At 37.7% G+C, this 21,531-nt stretch overlaps 2 long non-coding RNA genes across 2 annotated transcripts; both read right to left on the bottom strand.

The window, feature by feature from the left end:
• Window positions 1–11,409: 11,409 nt before the first annotated feature.
• On the bottom strand, window positions 11,410–13,969 carry LOC124879604. Its single transcript, XR_007041059.1, has 3 exons — window positions 13,815–13,969; window positions 12,501–12,698; window positions 11,410–12,428 (listed from the first exon to the last, which is right to left on the bottom strand). It is a non-coding gene; the product is annotated as an uncharacterized LOC124879604 (long non-coding RNA).
• A 4,491-nt stretch (window positions 13,970–18,460) lies between these two features.
• LOC124879759 lies at window positions 18,461–20,514 on the bottom strand. The gene is made up of 3 exons (XR_007041114.1): window positions 20,399–20,514; window positions 19,349–19,513; window positions 18,461–19,266 (listed from the first exon to the last, which is right to left on the bottom strand). It is a non-coding gene; the product is annotated as an uncharacterized LOC124879759 (long non-coding RNA).
• Between the last annotated feature and the right edge of the window lie 1,017 nt (window positions 20,515–21,531).

The raw sequence follows: 21,531 nt of genomic DNA, 5'->3' as shown, positions 1-21,531 counted from the left end.
GAATGTAGCAGTGAGTATAGATATCTACATGAAAGCTGGTTGCAACAGCTCCTAAGTCAAATGCAGAACCGTCTATTTCAACCTTGTTCTGATATGAACGGTGTACGTCATTTCTTAAAATACAGAAATAAACACTAAACCTGTCTGTGCTCTCAATGTTTGCAAATATGGAGGCAGATTCAGGAGCTTGTCAGTGAGACACCAGCAAAATAGGAGAAACTATTTTATTATCTTTGTGCTTTTTATTATGCCATAGCAGATTACAGGTCCCACATAGGTATGGCATATGTTTCCATTTACAGTTAAAAAAAACTAAAATTGTTCCTTTTCATGCTATCACAATTTATTACAGCACATGAATTTCATATTTGTACCCATATATCAAAAACAGCTATAAGCAGGATGGTCAGAGAATAAGTGTCAGACAATCATCTCGCTACAATCATCAACAGGGTCAGATGTTGAATCACAGAAACTGTAATTTTGTAAAGGAAGAACAGTTAGGTCTAACTCACTAAATAAATCACAACTTTCATCTAAACAAGCTAATTGTTATTAAAATGCATGACAAAAGCACAGCATTGAAAACATTTGAGAGACAGAAAACACCATACACTAAGCAAGAAAACAATTTTACAGCCTCATTCAAAAATATTACAATTAAAGCAGCTCGTGCTCCCTGGAAGAAAGAATAAAACGCATATTAAAACAATGATGACAACCTACAATGGTCTTTGATTTTACCTTTAACAAGATTTACAGGACATAAGAACAATACATGTTAGAGAAAGTTTAACTTACTTTTCAGCTATTTAAACTTTCAAAACCGATTTGTAAGAATTTGACATCGTAGCCATGAAGGTGACATTTTGGCTTTCATGTGTCAGACCTGATTCCTTTGCTTTGCCTCTGACAAAATTTGTGTTTGTGGTTTCGAACATTTCTTTAAAGAGATCCTGGTTACACTTAGCCCGACCACCAAAAATTGCAACGCCACAAACAATGGACTTAAAGTTGAGGTCAAAGGGCACCACGAACAAGACAGTAACTTTCTCAGAGGAGGTTTTAGTCAAGTTATTGAGGAGGTCGTAAGTGAAGATACCAATTGATCCTTGGGCAGTGCTTGGTTTCTTGCTGAAGGTAGCTTCATCAAGTTCAGAGGGTCGAATGGTGGGTGACAAGGGAACAGTGCAGCATCCGTTGTCAAGGTAAACCCTACCATGCAGAAAAGCATGAACTTTTGGAGATTAGCATGCCTTTTAAGTTTAGAAAATATATAGTGAGAATAATTTAAAGGTACCTGGGGTTGGAAAGTGTGTAATTTGAAGTGCAATTTTCCAGCTTAAACCTTCACGGAGTTTTGATATTTCCAACTGCACTGCTGATAGGACCAGTAATGTTCATTATGGCCAGCACCTGTTTAGACATTATGACACAAAGGGTTGGAAAACACAAAATAATGCTCCAAGTGATACCTATTTAATGTGCATCATTCATGGGTATTCAGGGGGACCTTCTTTAAAATAATTTGAATCAGAAATCACAGATCTATAAAATAAATATAGTATGGTATGGTATAATATAGTATAATCATGAAATCCTAGACAAAAAAAATCTAATTGTAATTAACCTATAAAGACTAACTTCAACAAGGCTGCACGGTGGCGCAGTTGGAAGCACTGTTGCCTTGCAGCAAGAAGGTCCTGGGTTTGATTCCTGGCCTGGGGTCTTTCTGCATGGAGTTTGCATGTTCTCCCTGTGCATGCGTGGGTTCTCACCAGGTACTCTGGCTTCCTCCCACAGTCCAAAGACATGCCTGTTAGGTTAATTGGTCTCTCTAAATTGCCCCTAGGTGTATGAATGAGTGTGTGTGGTTGTTTGTGTGTTGTCCTGTGATGGACTGGCGATCTGTCCAGGGTGTACCCCGCCTCTTGCCCATAGACTGCTGGAGATAGGCGCCAGCTCCCCCGCGACCCACTATGGAATAAGCGGTAGAAAACGACTGACTGACTAACTTCAACATACATGTTTTGCGTTCTTCTTAGGTTTCATTAAAGTTATTGTCCCACTGTCTCACTCTGCTTAAATTATCTATTACCTCAGAGGCAGGAATTCAGTATTTTAGCTGGCTAATAGGAACATCCTGGTGTTAAACTCTTAAAATATACCATAATAAGCAGCAGTACAGTGAAAGAACCAACAGGCACAAGTTGGTCTGAGAAACTAGGTTCTCTCATGTACAACGTAATAGTTAAGAGTAATTTTCATTACATGTCGACTCACCTGTCTAACCAAATGTGAGATGAACGACACCAAGTTTGATCTACATTAATAACACATGAATGCTGTGCTCTTTTATAGGTGCTGGAAGTAGAAACTCAGTTCAGCTGGGTGTCATTGACGGTTCAAACAACTATACGCACACGTACATGTTGACTGTACCATGTACTGAAGTGTTAGACAAACAGCTGGTCCAAAAACGTTTATCCTGCTTTGGATTGGATGTGAAACCAGATTTGGTGTTTTCAAGTTTCATGTTTTCATGGTGAAATCCATTTCAACCAGTTTTGTCAATATCCATTTGAGACCTGGCTTAGACCTACATAGGAGGCCCAACTGGTTTCAGGGCTATATGCATCAGTAGTTTTTCAACAGATATAACGTTTTTATAACGACAGATGGACGGATGGATGGATGGGGGTCTCTTTTGCCGTGACACAGTCCTGGTCAGTTGCAGTTAAAAAAGATTGAGACAAAAAGTAAAAGTCCCCATCTGCCGGTTCATTGATGTTCATCTTTGTTCATGAGAATTGGATTATGGACAAAAGAACGGGATCTTAGACACAAGCAAATGAAGTGAACTTACTCCCCAGGGGGGTTGGGTGCAGCCTTTTGTTTTTGAGAAGCGTGGAGTTTAGTCCACTTAGGCAGTTCAAGTATTTGCTCAGGATGCTTCCTTGGCCCTCCATTTTAGGTTTTATTTCCACGTCCAAAAGAAAAAACAACTTGGAACAGACCAATTTCCAAAGTTTTGCTTTGCTCGTTTCTATTGTCTATCTTGTGCATGAGCCACTTTGTTTGTGGACCTTCTGGCAACCTGGTGTATATAAATTATCGTAGGCCAATAATCTGGCAGCAAGTATTTTAAAGGTTTAATTATCTGTTAACATTGGCATTTACTGAGCATGAGAAACACCTAAAAGTTGCCAGGTTTAAAACTAGGCAAAGAATTTTGCAGAGCACCTTCATTAAGCTGTCACCTTGGAATGCATCTCCTGAAATTCCAGCATTAATTACTAAGGCTTTGCTGGCTGTTTTAATTACTTACTTATGGACTTGCAACAACAGCCAATCATTAGGACATGTTCTATATCAATAAAACTTCAAAGGTCACCTATAAACTGGTAGCTATGCTAATATGCTAAGAGATAACCTCAGGAAGGCATTAAAGTGTTCACACTTTGACAAATTGCTAAAGAAAAACTCTGATTTTGTTCAGAGGATGTTGTAAGATCCTGAAGCTGTACTTAAGATTGACAGTCATTTTCTACCACTTATTTCCTAGTGGGTCACAGGGAAGCTATTGCCTATCTCCAGCAGTCTATGGGCGGGAGGCTGGGTACACCCTGGACAGATTGCCAGTCCATCGCAGTCCAACACACAAACAACCAAGCACACACTCATTCATACACCTAAGGGCAATTTAGAGAGACCAATTAACCTAACAGGCATGTCTTTGGACTGTGGGAGGAAGCCAGAGTACCCGGTGAGAACCCACGCATGCACTGGGAGAACATGCAAAGTCCATGCAAAAAGACCCCTGGCCGAGAATTGAACCCAGGACCTTCTTGCTGCAAGGCAACAGTGCTACCAACAGCACCACCGTGCAGCCTCTAAATAAGATAGTCTTTTTTTCTTTTTGTCTTTTACAGTAAACTGATTTATGTAACTCATTTATACGGAAACAAGCCAAAGGTTCACAGTCAAAACAAAACCTTTTGGTTCCAAAAAATAACTTGCATTACATTTCTAGACCTTGTAATGGACCAAAGCTGAAAGAACACAATAAGATTAACCAATCCTAAAGCTCATTTCAAATTAATCCTAAATCATGTATTTTACATTACATAAAGCTTAATCCATTTTCCAGAAAACTATGTTACATTACAAGGTTACAATCTAGTAGATCATTTTTACTCTGTGACAGATATTGTCTTATTTGAGGTTAACCCCAACACTAACTTTTGAGATATAGCGGAATTGCAGGTATTACATCAGGCCAAGATCCCTTAGATCCATCCAAGCAGTTACACAATAGTTTAGGTCTGAGATTCAAACGGAAACAGTCTCATAAACCCACTTTGTTGTTCTCAAGTTCAAGGTTCCACATTTTGTATTTAAATCTTTAATGTCTCAAAAAAGATGCTTTATGAATTGGCCTTAATAGAAGGCAAAAGCAAGCAGGTGTATATGTTTCTGCTCTATACAAACTTCATGTGACAGTTTCAAACAAGCCAAGTTGGTTAAGTATCTCATAAGATTTTATTACCATTTTATTACATCCTTTCCAAGGCATCTCACAAATATTAAAAGATTATTTCCACCTATTTTCAAAGCCAAAATAAAAGAAACTAAAAACAGTTGTAAAATACATTTCGGTGTTTCTTATGTTATATGAAAAATAACTTATTCTGAAAATGTTGCGAATTTACTGTTTTTCAGTGAGCTTAATTTGAGCTAAATGCTAACATAAGACTCAAAACAGGTGATGAATAGTAAAAAAAAAGTTTAACATCTGTGTCCTGCAAAATGTGCCTTTAGATAATCATTGAATGACAAGGTTTACAAAAATATGATCACAAAAACAAGATTTATAGATCTAACACAACTTTCTACACAAATGCAAAGTTACATTTTCAGCTCCAGATCAAACTGCATGTTTTATGCAAGATCTTGACAGCGTTTTGGTTTTTTTCTCTTTTTTTACTACTAATTGTATTAAGGAATAACAACCAGGAACTAAACAAAGCAAGGATTACACAGTTTAGCCCACAGCATCAAATGGATTGTTTTAAAAGCAAAAATGCAACAACAGGAATGCAAAAACTAGTGTAGCAGGTTACGCTAGTATTACTTTATACATTACTACAAACAACAAATCAAAAATAAAGCCAGAATCTACTTTGGCATCTTATCTTATTCTTCATTTATTTCCAACTTCATAACTGAGGTGTTGCAGTCTGACATTGTTGCCAAGATGGTGACATTTTGGCTTTCATGTTTCAGAATTGGACCTCTGGCTTTGCCCCAGGCAAAAATTGTGTTTGTGGTATTTAACATTTCATTAAAACAATCCTCACTGCAATCCTTACTGCTGTCAAAGATTCCCACTCCATAAATGATGGACTTCCTGTTAAGGTCAAAAGGCACCACGAACGAGACCGCTGATTTCTCTGAAAACATGGTGTTGTTGAGGAGGTCGTAAGTAAAGATGCCAGCACATGATTTTATTACATTTAGAGTTTTGGTGAAGACGGCTTCACTAGATGAGGAGGGTTGAATTGTTGGTGGCAAATCAGCAAGGCAGCTTCCATTATTGAGGAAAAAGCTATAAAACACAAAAAGAACAAACATATTGATTTAACAATGTGTGTTGAAATTGTAATTTTTGAGCTGAATAGAGCATTGGCGAGGCATCTGTAGTGCATTAGCAGCTTTGGAGCCAATAGAAACTGTTTGGGCTGCCTCGGCCCCGCATTTTGCAAGGCTCAGGGCAGACTCAACATGCTCCCCTCCTGGTACTACACCAGCAATTTCTGTGCCAGTGTCCAGGACACTTTCCGTACCCTCTAGTCAAGTTTCCACAAAATCCACCACGACATCACCTTTGCGAACATTTAAACTTAAAGCAGGCACCTTCAGGTTGAAAAAGCACAAAAATATGCAAAGTGACATTAATGCAATGTGCAGTCGTACACAGCTCTTGAGAAAAAGTTTTATAGAAAAAAATGGTGGAATGGTGAATACAGGTCCTTCTCAAAATATTAGCATATTGTGATAAAGTTAATTATTTTTCATAATGTCATGATGAAAATTTAACATTCATATATTTTAGATTCATTGCACACTAACTGAAATATTTCAGGTCTTTTATTGTCTTAATACGGATGATTTTGGCATACAGCTCATGAAAGCCCAAAATTCTTATCTCACAAAATTAGCATATCATTAAAAGAGTCTCTAAACGAGCTATGAACCTAATCATCTGAATCAACGAGTTAACTCTAAACACCTGCAAAAGATTCCTGAGGCCTTTAAAACTCCCAGCCTGGTTCATCACTCAAAACCCCAATCATGGGTAAGACTGCCGACCTGACTGCTGTCCAGAAGGCCAATATTGACACCCTCAAGCAAGAGGGTAAGACACAGAAAGAAATTTCTGAACGAATAGGCTGTTCCCAGAGTGCTGTATCAAGGCACTTCAGTGGGAAGTCTGTGGGAAGGAAAAAGTGTGGCAGAAAACGCTGCACAACGAGAAGAGGTGACCGGACCCTGAGGAAGATAGTGGAGAAGGGCCGATTCCAGACCTTGGGGGACCTGCGGAAGCAGTGGACTGAGTCTGGAGTAGAAACATCCAGAGCCACCGTGCACAGGCGTGTGCAGGAAATGGGCTACAGGTGCCGCATTCCCCAGGTCAAGCCACTTTTGAACCAGAAACAGCGGCAGAAGCGCCTGACCTGGGCTACAGAGAAGCAGCACTGGACTGTTGCTCAGTGGTCCAAAGTACTTTTTTCGGATGAAAGCAAATTCTGCATGTCATTCGGAAATCAAGGTGCCAGAGTCTGGAGGAAGACTGGGGAGAAGGAAATGCCAAAATGCCAGAAGTCCAGTGTCAAGTACCCACAGTCAGTGATGGTCTGGGGTGCCGTGTCAGCTGCTGGTGTTGGTCCACTGTGTTTTATCAAGGGCAGGGTCAATGCAGCTAGCTATCAGGAGATTTTGGAGCACTTCATGCTTCCATCTGCTGAAAAGCTTTATGGAGATGAAGATTTCATTTTTCAGCACGACCTGGCACCTGCTCACAGTGCCAAAACCAATGGTAAATGGTTTACTGACCATGGTATCACTGTGCTCAATTGGCCTGCCAACTCTCCTGACCTGAACCCCATAGAGAATCTGTGGGATATTGTGAAGAGAACGTTGAGAGACTCAAGACCCAACACTCTGGATGAGCTAAAGGCTGCTATCGAAGCATCCTGGGCCTCCATAAGACCTCAGCAGTGCCACAGGCTGATTGCCTCCATGCCACGCCGCATTGAAGCAGTCATTTCTGCAAAAGGATTCCCGACCAAGTATTGAGTGCATAACTGTACATGATTATTTGAAGGTTGACGTTTTTTGTATTAAAAACACTTTTCTTTTATTGGTCGGATGAAATATGCTAATTTTGTGAGATAGGAATTTTGGGTTTTCATGAGCTGTATGCCAAAATCATCCGTATTAAGACAATAAAAGACCTGAAATATTTCAGTTAGTGTGCAATGAATCTAAAATATATGAATGTTAAATTTTCATCATTACATTATGGAAAATAATGAACTTTATCACAATATGCTAATATTTTGAGAAGGACCTGTATGTCTAAAGTTCTCACAGTAGCTCGTTTACCACAAATCTACCACAGAATGTAGTTCAAAGTCTCGTTCACCCCTTTTGCTTCTCAACTAAATGAATTGTAAGAAGGCCAGCCCTCTCCACTGCACATTCTAATCAAATTTAAACCTTTCTAAGTATTTACAAATGCAAAGTAAACTCAAATAAATGGTCATGTAAAATAAAGTTGCCTTTCAAAAGCAGCAAATAAAACTCCTGATACCTTTAGAAGTAAATGACCAAGCCTTTGCTTCTGCGTCTCTTGAAACTCCCCGTTCAGACACAAATTATTTCAAAAACCACTTTACAAGTTGGATAACAGCATTAAATCCATATAAAAAGACATACATTTTGATGTGTTCAGAAAGCATACTGAGTAGGCCAGGAAGATATCAAGTGTTGAGGACTGTAATGCATTTCATAATTTAAGTGTTTTTGCATGTTCATATAAATGTGTATGTTTTAAAAATTGGAGATTTTCTAGATTATACCACCCCAAAAAATCTGTACAATGGTCTAGAGGTAATTAAAAAAGAGGGTCTTTTAACTGACTTAAACAAAAACACACATAAATTCTATAAAATAATGTGTACCACGTGTTTATTCCGTAGTTGAATCTTGTTTGGCGATGGGCCATTTAACAGTTTCTAGTGTTTTCTAGATGGCTTCAACATGCCTGTAAGCCATCTAGGAAACATTAGAAACTGATAGACGGCTACATCCAATCAAGACTCCGCCCACCCCACCCACTTTATTAGAAAAAACTTGCTAACCTGGAGTAGGACCCCCTGCTGTCTTCAGAATGGCCTTGATTATTATTGACAGTGTTTAAACAACATGTCAAAACAAATAACATATTTTGGTCCATATTAATTTTGAAGCTTCATGCAGTTGCTGCAGATTTGTCAGCTGCACAACCATGATGCAAACCTCCTGTTCCACCACATGCCAAAAATGCTCTGTTGGAGTGACATCTGGTGACTGTGAAGGCCATTGGATTAAAATTAGCATGATCCTGCTAGAAGAAGCCATCAATAGCTGGGTACACCATGGTCATAGGAGAATGGACATCCTCAAAAACAATAATTGTGTAAGCCGCGGCTTGCGATGCTCAACTGATAATAAAGGGCCCAAAGTGTTCCAAGAAAATAATTGATGGGAACTACATCCTTTGTGGTGTTTCTGCTGCTGTGGCCCACCTGTTTCAGAATTTGACCTGTGCATCTAGAGATGGCGTTCCGCATACTTTGGTTGTCGTCCATTATCATGTGTTGGGACCCCAGCCATGGATACAAAATGAAAGGTCAGTACGAACTTTTCTGGAACTTTCATTATAAATCGCATTAACCTACTTCCAGCACAGCCATAAACAGGGAATAACAGCAGACTTCCTGTGACGTCACTGTCCAAATAAAAACCCCGCTTTTGCAACAAACTGATCTCTTCCACGCAGGTCCCCAGCAGAGCTGGATGGAGGGACACAGTGCGCTAATGTCTCTTTACAGGCAAACAGACATAACTCTTCAAACTGGATCCAAGAGTGTCACACGATCACGTGATCATATGCACTAAGTTAAGTAGGAATGAATTGCTGTTTAATTGCTGGTATTCATTCATGAACGGGGGTAATTAAGGTACAAGCGTTGCTTGACTTTCTCTCTGAGGTCTACAGAAGCAAACTGTGTTATAGAGAGTTCCCAGCAGAGACCCTGTCTCTACGACGCCGAGTGGAGCAGTTTTCCCGGCCTGAAGGAAAGACAATGGGGCCGCATCACCGTGGTTACAGCAGTAACGTGCAGTTCAGCCGGCCTGGCAGATTGAGCCACCCAACCCCACAGCTACGGAGGTTAGCAAGTTAACTCTTTGTTCACTGTGGAAGCTTTCCTCAACTTCGTCACCCCGGACAACTTTTCCTCAGCACGGTTCACGAGAGAAGTAGTTTAGAATGATAGAATCTAAACATTTTTTTGTTTTATGACATTTGGTTTTGTTTGTGTTGAAAACTCAGCCATCTTAGTGCTAGCTGATTATCTGTTCAGCACATGTGTTCAGTTTGTGTGTTCTGTGTTTGTGTTGTTGTTTTTTTTAAGTTAAGACAAACTTTATTTAAAAGGGTGATTTTAAACAGAAGATCGGCCATAACGCGCCGTCCATGCTTATGCATTTTAACCCTTTTATTAATGGTATTTTAAAGGTATGCGTTTGATTCTGATAAGCTATAAGCTTCTTTTGTTAGCTTCAACTGCTAACAGCTAAAAACACGTTTGATTGCTAAAGATCATTTACCTACCAAAAAGGTTGTTAGTTTTCAATCTAGCAAAATAATATTTCCCTAAATATTATTTTACTAAACTTGATAACCAAGCAACACAATTAAGCGAATTTCTCAAAGATTTGGTTCTTATTCAAAATATTTCCTTAAATATTATTTTAATAAAGGCAGCTAATTGAACACCGTTGAGAATTGGTCATCCAGAAGGTTGGTTTTATTCCGCAAATCATTGTTTAAGATATTATTTTATTAAAATATTTTATCTGATCTTGCATTGTGAAGGGTTAACTAAAGGTATGCTGATTATTGCCTAAGTTAGTTCCAAGACTAACTTAACTTCAAGATAATCAGTGGTTCTCAAACATAAATAACATTACATGGTAATATTGCATCACTCTTGCAGTCATGGTTTTCAACCATCTTTGATCAACTTGTTTATATTGTACATAGCCCATTAGTCTTCCTTATTCTTTCATTTAATTGGTAGTTTAGTTGGATTGTTTAGCATAGTAAAGAGTTTGTTGATTGAAATATGTTTGAGTTTACTTGTTTTTTGTTAATTCTTGTATTTTAAGAAATTGTGTGAATTCATTCCATGTGTGTGCAGAGTTTGCTGTTCAATAATGTCAGAGCTTGGCTCATCCCTTTCAATTTTGTCCTAATACCACCGCCTTATTGGGCTGGTATTCACAGGACAACCCTTAACAGACCAAAATATTTAATAAAATATTAAAGTATTAATATTAAATATTAATATATTCATAATCACAACACATGGAATGGCCGGTCCATTCTCTTCTGACTTGTCATTAACAAGGCATGTTCATCTACCCCACAGTCGCCACTCAGAGATGGTGGATATCCCAGTAGTTCAGCAGTTTCTGAGATACTCAGACCAGCCCGTCTGAGGCCAACAACACTGCTATGTTCACGGCTGCAATTTTTCTTTCTTGCCCGTTCAACATATGGTCTTCACCACATCTAGAAGCATAAATGTATTAAGTGACTGCTATGTGATTGGGTTATTTTGCTGGCAGGTGGAAGTAGACCAATGTGTGCAATGAATTTGTACAAGTTTCACTTTTTAAAGTGGTTTTTTTATGTCTAGCCATCAGTGTCACATCTGGACATCATCTTTCATCAGAGAACGCTTTGAAAATCTATCATCAAAATAACGTTTTGCAAGTACATGCATAAAACAGGCCAAAATATGGCAAAGCCATTGATGGATTTTGCATTTTGAAAAAGAATTTGCTTTTACAATCAGCAAAATTACAAATTCCAAGCTTAAACATACTATATTATGTATTTAATTACAATGAGCCGACCTTTCTAAAACCTGTTCCTGTGAGGATTTTCTATGGTTGAAAAGCTGCCTTATTTAAAAAGAACTTATAAAGACCTAAAAACTTGTAAAAAGCAATCTCAATATACAAACTTTACCTGTTAAAATTAAAATATTGAGGAAACTCAACCACATGAAATTGTAAAAAGGGTTAGTTTATTTCTAATGTGGGCAGGATAAACAATTCCCTCAAGGCTTTTCAAATGAGAAAAGCAGGAGTAAAAACAAAAAAGTAAAAAGCAATGCATCAATTATGGCAGTCAAATCAAAACAGGAAAAGTCAGCAAAACCAGAGTGCAGACACAGAGGGGAACTAATTTTCAAATTAGCCAAAATCAAAAGTCTAAAGACAGACAAGACACCACTCAGGCGAATTAATTTGGGTGCAGCTTTGTATTCTATTATCAAAGCCAAAGTCCTGCTGTGAGAACAAATGCATGTGAACTATCAAATAGTGTCCTATTCTGATGGCCTACAAAGTGTTTCAAGTTTAATCCAGTTTTTGCAATCTAAGCAGTTTTAACATGTTTAGTAAAATACTTATCCAAGTTTTCCCCTCCCAAACGTGACCTGGGAATGTTAAGGAGTTAAGTTACTGTTTACTAGTGTCAAACTCTTCCTCATGTCCATCTAGAAATATTCCGCAAAAAAAAGGAAAAGCCCGTTGGTCATTAATTCAGCCAAACAGTTGCTAGTTTATTGCTCGCATTTAAGTATGATCCAGATAATAATTATGGTTCTTAGGCATCACTTACATGCACCTTTATAACAGGAGCAGTGCAATCGGACATTGAGGCCCTGATAGTAACATTCTGGCTCTTGTAAGTCAAAGAGGGGCCCTTTGCTTGGCCTTTAGTGGCTGTTGTTTCCATTTCCTTCTTCATATTTTCATAAAGATACTTTTTGAACCTCTGGTTGACATCAAACACTCCTATGGCATATTCGTTTGCCTTAAAGTGCAAGTCATATGGCACCTTGAATATGACAGCCATTTGCTCAGAGGCCTCCCCTGTGGAGGTATCAAGGATATCGTAGGTAGAGATGCCAGAAAACCCACGTCCAGTGCGGGGCGTTTTGGCAAACACTGCGCCTCCAGACGAGGATGGTAGAATTCTTGGAGGCAAAGGATCAACACAGCTTCCTCTGCACGAGTATGTCCTGATCCGTTCACAATCAAAGAAGAATTACAGTCAGTTTGCAAAGGAAACACAAATATAGGAAGATGCCTACCTAGGATTCTCCAGAGTGTAACGATCTGAAAAATTAGTGATGTGAATGCTGCACTGCCGACGAGGTGACAATTTATTTATAGCCCTAGTCACATCGAAGGTGGTTTGTAAAAGGTCCGCTCCAAGGCTTATTGCTTCCATAATCTCCATCTATAGTGATGAGTGCTGGTCCTTAAAGGACCCAGAGTACTGGAGATGACTGAAATAGAGAAGATGCACAGTCATTTAGAGGATCATAAGATCAAATAAGATCACATTTATTGGAAGTTACAGCAGTTAAAAAGATTATTGGTTAATTTTAAACACTGAGAATTTTCTTACTGATTAGTAACAAAAGATCTCCCGATTAGCTTTTGGGGACCCGTTATCAGTGTACTTTCAAGATATTTGTTTTAAACCTTGATGATGCAACAGAGACACTGTTTTAAATGGAGTTTATCTCTTATCATACAGAGTACTAATCGAAATAAACAGAGTATAAGAGGATCAACCTTTATAAAAGCCTACAAAGTCACATAAAAGTAACATTTGGTAACAGCTGTTATTTTATTTAACAAAAGAAATTTAAAATGGATATTTGATCTCCATTTTTACCAATTAGTTTTGCTGTACATTCAAATTTAATTCAATTTAACCATTTAGTGACCAGGAGGCTTTTAGTGGACAGATTACTAACAATACGGATGCTCCGATCGCCTTTCACGACTGACTGCGCCATCCTCTCAACTTTCAACTATTTACTGTATATACAAAACTAAATAAACCAATTCTTTAAAGTCTGGTTTCCATCAAAAAGGTGAAAATAATTTATAGCTTAATTTCAGGAACGGTTTTTATTGGTCAAAGTCTATCATATGTTTCAATGCAAACTGAGGGTTAATAATTACACCAGAACTTCAAAATTTAAAACATTAACTGGATTTTGTTTTAGAAATCCTTGAGTTGACAAAGTATGGTCTTGTAAAGCAAGAAAATGACCTGTGCAAGGTGTAAATATGATGACAGAAATAACTCCTGTGGTCCTAAACCCTTAAGATACATCATTGTTTTGGTGAGGGCGTCATGTTAAGTTTTTGTGGGACCAGATTAATTTGGCAGATAAACAAGTTAGGAACACCAGAGAGACTGCTACAATAGGTTAAAGCTAACAGAAACAGAAGTTAAACGGTTTCACAATAACTAAAGCTAAGCTTTACCTTTTGCACTTCAAATACTTATTTTTTTCTAAAAACTTTAAAGTTTTGATTTTCTACCTAGATAAAGCTATTTGCACAGTAAGAATAACCTCAAAACAGTTTGATTTTCTATGTTGTACCTTAAGCAGCTGCTTCAAACCATGTCCAGCGCCCATCGGACATCTCGTTTCCTGCAGAGAGCAACTCACTGCCATTCTGGTTTCTCACAGTTAAGTTAGTGAGCTCCAGGTTATTGGTAGCAGCTGGTAATTATTGACACCTGAAGAGGAAGCTGATGAGCTCAGATATGACAGGTAGAGAATGATAAAAATAAATGATAAAATAATAAGAAAATAAACCAAAAGCATGTTCTTTTTTATAATGGGGATTGCATAGCTGTCATTTTGTAATTTTTAGTTTCTGTATACAGAAGCCAATCAATTACTGAAAACATCAATTCTTTTAATGTCTGGTTTCATAAATTTCGCAATTTTACACACTGACTGAAAACTAATCATATGAAGAAAAATAAAATCTTATTTGGCTTTTGTTGTTGTGCCTTTTAAAAAAATACTACTTGAGCTGCTTCTTTATAACTTATAAAGTGTGACTGCATTATTATTAGTGTTTTAGGTCATTTTAAAAGGCAGAATGAAGATGAAAAAATAAGCAAAATGTCTCAATGCAAAAAGAACAGCAAAATGTCAAAGGTAGTTGTCCTGGTGTTTGGTGGGCTATTGTGTTAAATTTGAGTCTGTTACAGATTTGTACAGAGAATATTGGAACGTTTACTTTCCCCTTCATCTTAGAATAGAGTACAGCATTCAAGACAATGTGATAGACACAACCAATCATAGGCTTAACTTCAGTTTAAATGTTACCCTTCTTATGAGTGCTTTAGTTCATTTTTTTTCCTTAAAATGTACTAAAATGTTGCCTAAGATTAACTGAGCTGAATCAGCTGACTAATGTCGGCTAAAATATGGGATTTGACTAGACCTACCCTGAACAGTATTTAGGGGTTTTCAGTGTACATTAAGCCCTGGTGTGTTACGTTCCTAAGGTTGAAAGTACAAGACAGATTAGACTAATGAGGTCATCTGCCATCTGACCCTCCTCTTTAACACTGAGCTGTTGAGGTGTTACAGCAGGTATATGGACAAAGAAAGGGTAAAAACTATAAAACCAGGAAGTACTAACATAAATTACTTACTTTAGCTTGTGCGAATGCAAATTCCAAACCCTTTTAGCCATGCATCATTTGGGCTAATGTAAAACTTTTCTGCTTTAGTTAAAAACTATAAACCAAGTGTTCTGATCTTCAGAAAAAAAAAATGTTTTTGGGGCCAGCATTAATTTGCCTGAAATAAGATCAACATTGTTGTCTAATTTAAACTGCATTCCATTGTTGGTCCCAAAATCTTTTGTGGTTTACAGAATCCTGGGGAAATTAATTTAATCAGACAAAAACAAACTCTGCAAAAATGTGAGAAATTATTATTTCACTGCTCTAACTCACTAGTTGCTTTGCTGATGAGAGACACATTCATTTAGAATTTGTTACAGAGACACATTTCCACTCAGTTTTGGATTTGACTTATAAGGCAAAGCAAGTTCATTTGTACAGCATACTTTAGCATCAACACAATTTAATGCGTTTTACAAAATGAACATATTTCCTATATAAAAGCACATAAAAAGTACTTTGCAGTGACATTATAAAGAAATGTTAATAACAGTTGGACTACAGACTGAAATTTAATGTTTCAGTTATTAGTTTTAATAGAACAATCAAAGGCAACTCTAAACAAGGGGGGTTTTATCCTCAGACTCAGGGTTTCAGCATTTCTGCAGTTTTCTGGAAATTCGTTCCAGATTAATGGAGAATAAGAATTGAAAGCTGCTTCTCCATGTAACCAGCTTTCCTGAAAAACAGCCTCCCATGTGGCATGATGCCACCACCACCATGTTTCACCATGGGGATCGTGGTTTCATGTATTGTTTTCCTCCTACTTCACAATAATGATGTGCTTTGTGTTGGTCTATCACATAACGTCCCAATGAAGTTCATAGTTGTAGAAGTGAAAAAGTTCCAGGGGTATTGGTACTTTTGCAAGGTTTTCAATGTTTCAGAAAAGAGGACTGTGAAGCAATCTGTTTTAAAGGTCAGATTTCAGTATTCGTCTCATTCTGGCACTTACTCTGTCCATTAATGCCTCCCATCCTGAGCCATTTACTTTAGTAAAATTCCTCCCCTATTCTCTTTGCAAAAAAAGAGAGGAACAAATCCAGTTTTCAAATCAAGCTGAGGATTTCTCTTCTCCACTGAGAATAGAGTGGAGGGATATTACTGTGACATATAGTAAATGAGGTCATTTTGCTGTGGCATATTTATTCATTAGGGTCAACCAACCTAATAAAAACTCTCAAAAAACATAGCAAAAATACCCTTGGAGCTGTCTTTATTTTGATGTAAAAAGGACAAACCAGCCAGTTTTGGGTGTAAAAAAAGTACAATGCAGCAATTAGACAGAAATCCTATAGCAGGAAGCTACAGAGCATAAATCCAAAACACTGCAGTTGTCATCTTCAGTTACAGAGCATGTGTAAACCTTTATCCTTGAGCTATTTTAACCAAGTAGCACTAATGCTAAAACTAAAATTAAGAAGAATGTTTGGTGTGTGGTTTTACCCACGTAACTTCAACCTAAAACCATAAAATTCATCCTGCTTCATGCCACAATGAAGTTAATACTGAAACACTATATGGGACTACTAGTTGAAGGTCTAATCAACATTATAAAATGCTTATTTAAAAGGTAAAACGTTTCTTAGTTGTTGCTTGAGTTCACCTTTATCACAGAAGAATAGCTATCTGACATTGTAGCACTTATAGTGACATCTTGGTTTACGTGGGTCAGAGAGGGGCCCATGGCTTGGCCTCTAATGAATGTGTTGTCCATTTTATTTGCCATTTCTTCATGCAGATTTACATTACAACCCTTGCAAATGTCAAAGACCCCCACTGCATATTCATTTGCCTTCAAGTTTAGATCATACGGAACCTTGAAGAACACGGCCATTTGCTCACTGGTTTTTCCAGTGGTACTGTTGAGAAGATCATAGGTGATGATGCCAGAAAATCCACGTCCTGTGAGGGTCGTCTTGGCAAAAAGCACACCTCCAGATCCAGATGGTAAAATCTGGATCTGGAGGTGCGCAGAGGAACATCTTGGACATCAAGAAATAAAACTGAAGATCAACTTACGCAATGAGAGAATAAATCGTAAAGGTTGCTACAGGAAGTTCCTTACCCAGGATTTGTGAGAACGTAGTGGTCTGAAAAATTGGTGATCTGAATGTTGCATTCTCTGCATGGTGCTAATTTACTTATGGCTTCGCCTACAGCGATGCTAGTCATCACAAGTTCAGCTCCAAGACTTATTAGTTCCACAATCTCCATTTCCAATGTGACCCACCTGTGAGACAATGATTCTAATGGCTAGCTCAAGATGAGCTAAGTCTTAAATGAACTTCCAACATTTTCTAGCAACTCCAAATTTAAAAGCAGCATTGCAATAAAAAACATAATTTTAAACTTAAATCCATCTTCATGGTTTTATCTGATGGAACCTTCTACTTTTTGACCGAGATAGCAGGCTATGTGCTACTGATCAGTGTCCATGTAAAAGACTGAAGAACTGATCGTGTTAACCGTACGTGATCATGGTAACTATCAGACAAAAAGGTGATCAGGTTTTAAAAAGAAAAACAGAAAATCTGGTAGCACAGACTGAATCACCAATTTTTAAACCACATTTAAAGTCATACTTTTATTGATACTTTATTGCAACAATATGTTTTGTAATAGATACATCAATGGAAATCTTGTTTATTACCTGTTAAATGGTGCCACAATAATGGCAAAAATACATTTCTGGCCTGTGCAGCATGTTTGAGTGAGTGAGTTTCTAATGAAAAAAAAAAAAAAAATCTAAAAGATGGATTCTTGACCCTTCAAAGAAAAGACTTTTATAAAATAAAAAAAACATCATGAGGAAATTTGTGTCTAGTTCTCAGGACTCAAATTTATTCAGACTACAGTTAGCATTTCAACGGAAGTCTAAGAAAAGAATCAACGAGTTAACAGAATAGATAAATGTATTAATCAAACAAAAATCTATTGAGTTATTAACAGAGCAAAAAACCAAACAGGAGATCCAAATAATCTCCAAGTTACTAGAGGGGAAATGTTTGGACTAGAGAATGAAATTTCAAGTTAAAAAGTTCATTTGTGCTGAAAGGAAGACATTTTCTTAAGAGACAGCATCTCACTGGCCTGAAGAAAATGGTTTTACATCCTAAATTTCAATTTTAATCTCTACTTTAATCTGAGAGGAGAAAGCAAAAAGGAATTTGGAACCAGCATTCAGCACCAGAATTGATAAAGTATAATTGAGGAGACTACTTTACTGGGGTCTGACCAAGCTGTTCTCTCACCTCTCATGCAATCCGGACTTGGATTAAATAGTATGGAGTTCAAGAACTGGGTCAAGGGGCAAGCAGTTGGTTCTGTTGGGTCAATCTGAGACTTTGGCAGGTATGGTAATTTCTAGAGGTTCCCCTCAGAACCAGGTTGGATAAGGAGGGTGTACCACTTTAAAAAGACAAACAAAAACATGGCTCTAAGCCCTTGTTCAAGGTGTGTTGGGTAAAAAAAATCTTGCAGGAACCTAAATATAAGAAAAAATCTGAAAAGAACACCACACACAACCCACACCAGAAATGCTATTGGAGGTTTGTTTATTCTGATATGAAAATCACAAACCAGTATTACTTTCAACATAAGAGTTAAGAAATGTCCGGTAAAAAAAAAATATTAAAGGCAAAGGCTCATGATCAGTAACACCAGTTACAATTATATTGCAAAAATCTTTGACATGTGAAATGGGGGAAAAAAAAAAAAAAAATTGCCTCAGATATTTACCTTAAACCATGACTTTTGTGCAAATTTAACAAAGTAGTGCTACTGCTAGAACTAAATCCTTTAAGCACGTTTGTTGTGTTTTATCCACTTATTCTGATTTAGGACAATCATTTTAATGCCTTTTCCTGCTCCCCACTAAAACGAAATAATTTTATCTGAGGGATTTGTTAAAAAAATCAAATGTTTCTTAGTTGTTGCTCAAATTCACTTTTATCACAGAAGAATAGCTATCTGACATTGTAGCACTTATAGTGACATCTTGGTTTACGTGGGTCAGAGAGGGGCCCATGGCTTGGCCTCTAATGAATGTGTTGTCCATTTTATTTGCCATTTCTTCATGCAGATTTACATTACAACCCTTGCAAATGTCAAAGACCCCCACTGCATATTCATTTGCCTTCAAGTTTAGATCATACGGAACCTTGAAGAACACGGCCATTTGCTCAGTGGTTTTTCCAGTGGTACTGTTGAGAAGATCATAGGTGATAATGCAAGAAAATCCACGTCCTGTGAGGGTCGTCTTGGCAAAAAGCACACCTCCAGATCCAGATGGTAGAATTTTAGGAGGCAAAGAACTAATGCAGGCTCCCCTGCAGAGGAACATCCTGGACATCAAGAAATAAAACTGAAGATCAACTTACGCAATGAGACATTAAATCCTAAAGGTTGCTACAGGAAGTTCCTTACCCAGGATTTGTGAGAACGTAGTGGTCTGAAAAATTGGTAATCTGAATGTTGCATTCTCTGCATGGTGCTAATTTACTTATGGCTTCGCCTACAGCGATGCTAGTCATCACAACTTCAGCTCCAAGACTTATTAGTTCCACAATCTCCATTTCCAATGTGACCCACCTGTGAGACAAAAATCCTTTGAGTAAAAACACATGGTGCATATTGACTGAGCATTAAAAAAAAAAAAAAAAAAAAAAGACTAATCAGCATGGATGTTTGAAGCTCTGTAAATTATTCTTTAGATGCCAAAGGTTTAAGAGCTTTGTAACATGCGAAAATATAAATAAACTTGGCAAATAAAATGTTCGCTTAGGTTTGTTTGAGGACATCTTTGATATAGCAATGCTTCAAGGCAGTAATTGGTATACTATTGGAAAGCCTCTTCATTTGCCTTTAAATAGGGAAAACATTTTTTAAAAGAAATGCACATATGACTTGAGCAGCTGATTTCAGTATGTGGGTTGCACCCATGAAAAATGTGCCAAATCCTCTCAGCTAATGCAACACAGCCTTTTCTGGTATCGACCCTTGTTTAGTGTAGTTTATTGAACTGACGAAACCATACACAGCAACAACAGCCTAGCACATCCTCATTCGGATCACACACTGCTGTGGGATGGCCTCCCATATTCAAGTAGCATTTGTCACAAGACAGCCAATAAGGTTGTGTTGATCCCTATGGTAAAAACAGCACACCAACGCTTATTGCCCAAGTATTAAATGGCGATGATGTCAGGGCTGCACGCAGGTCATTCTTTTCTCTCCACTCCTAAATTCTGGAGGTAGTCTCTGATAACCGTGACATGTGGAGGTTAGCATTGATATCTAGGCAATAAAGTTCTGTCCCTAAAAGTGGAGATTTCTCTTGGTTGCAGAATTTCATCTTCATATCCTCTTACACTAAAGTTTTGGTGGATATAAATTACATCTGCCTGCATCATTTATTTTCTAGCTGGTTTATCCTCAGTATATCCAAAGTAACAAACAAGATATTTCCCTTCATACCAGTGATGATTGTCCTTAAAAGATGGCAGTTGGCAGCCACTTTTGAGCCCTAGTTGTTTTCTATTTTGAGAAGACTGTTTATTTTAAACAGCCCTCATTATCAGGCTCAGGATGATGGTGATGGTGAACAGCTGACGACTAAAACACCTGCAGGAAGCTGATTAGCTCACAGGTGCAAAGACAAAATGTCACCACTAGATAGCAACAAAAGAATTTCACTTTTTCTTCTTTTTTTTTTTCACAAATAATAATCTAAAATGAATGGTGTTCAGTCCTTGATAGCCAATGCACTGTAGAACTAACCTTGGCTCTAATTACAGCTGCAGCTCTTAGGGGGTATTTCTCTACCGGTTTTGCACATCTACAGACTGAATTTCCTGCCCATTTTTTCTTTGCAAATTCGCTCAAACTCAGTCAGATTGGATGGGGAGAAATATTAAAATGTTTAAGTCTTCTCACAGATTGATTTTGGTCTAGACTTGCTGGTAAACTTCCACTCCAGGCTCAGGTCTCCAGCAGCCTCAAACAGATCCATCTTCTCCTCATCAGTGACCCGTTCTCCCTGCTGAAAAGTATCCCCACAGCATAATGCTGCCACCACTATGTTTCACTTTGGCCATGGTGTGTTTGTGCTGATGTGCAATGTTAGTTTCCTTAACACATAGTGTTATCTCATCTGACCAGAGCATGTTCATTCATATGCCTTTTTCTATACCCCACAAATTGCAAACAGGTCTTTCCATGGCTTTCTTCTACCCATTCTTCCATAAAGATCAGATGATCTGTGCAGAACCTATACCCCTTTTCCCATTTCTGGATGATGGATTGCACCGCAAGACATATTTAAAGCCCAAGATATTGTATTTTTACTTAACCCTCTATACTTACAATAAAAACAAGTAACCCTTAAACCAAATTTATGTCTAAAGCCACAAATTACATCTTACTTGCATTTATTTCAACATTTAATATAACAATTAATATAAAATAAGCATTCATGCCAAGCGAGTGTTGATATTGATAAGAAAAAAAGTATTTTGCATGGGTATTAAAACATTTTAGAAATAGTAACTAATGTTTTAAGCATAACTAGGATCATTAAAGTACTTCCATTTAAGGGCTAATGGAGCTGC

Source organism: Girardinichthys multiradiatus, chromosome 13 (assembly GCF_021462225.1).
Source record: "Girardinichthys multiradiatus isolate DD_20200921_A chromosome 13, DD_fGirMul_XY1, whole genome shotgun sequence".
NCBI lineage: Eukaryota > Metazoa > Chordata > Actinopteri > Cyprinodontiformes > Goodeidae > Girardinichthys > Girardinichthys multiradiatus.
The sequence above is the reverse complement of the archived record's forward strand: the minus strand, read 5'-3'. Positions and strand labels throughout refer to the sequence as shown.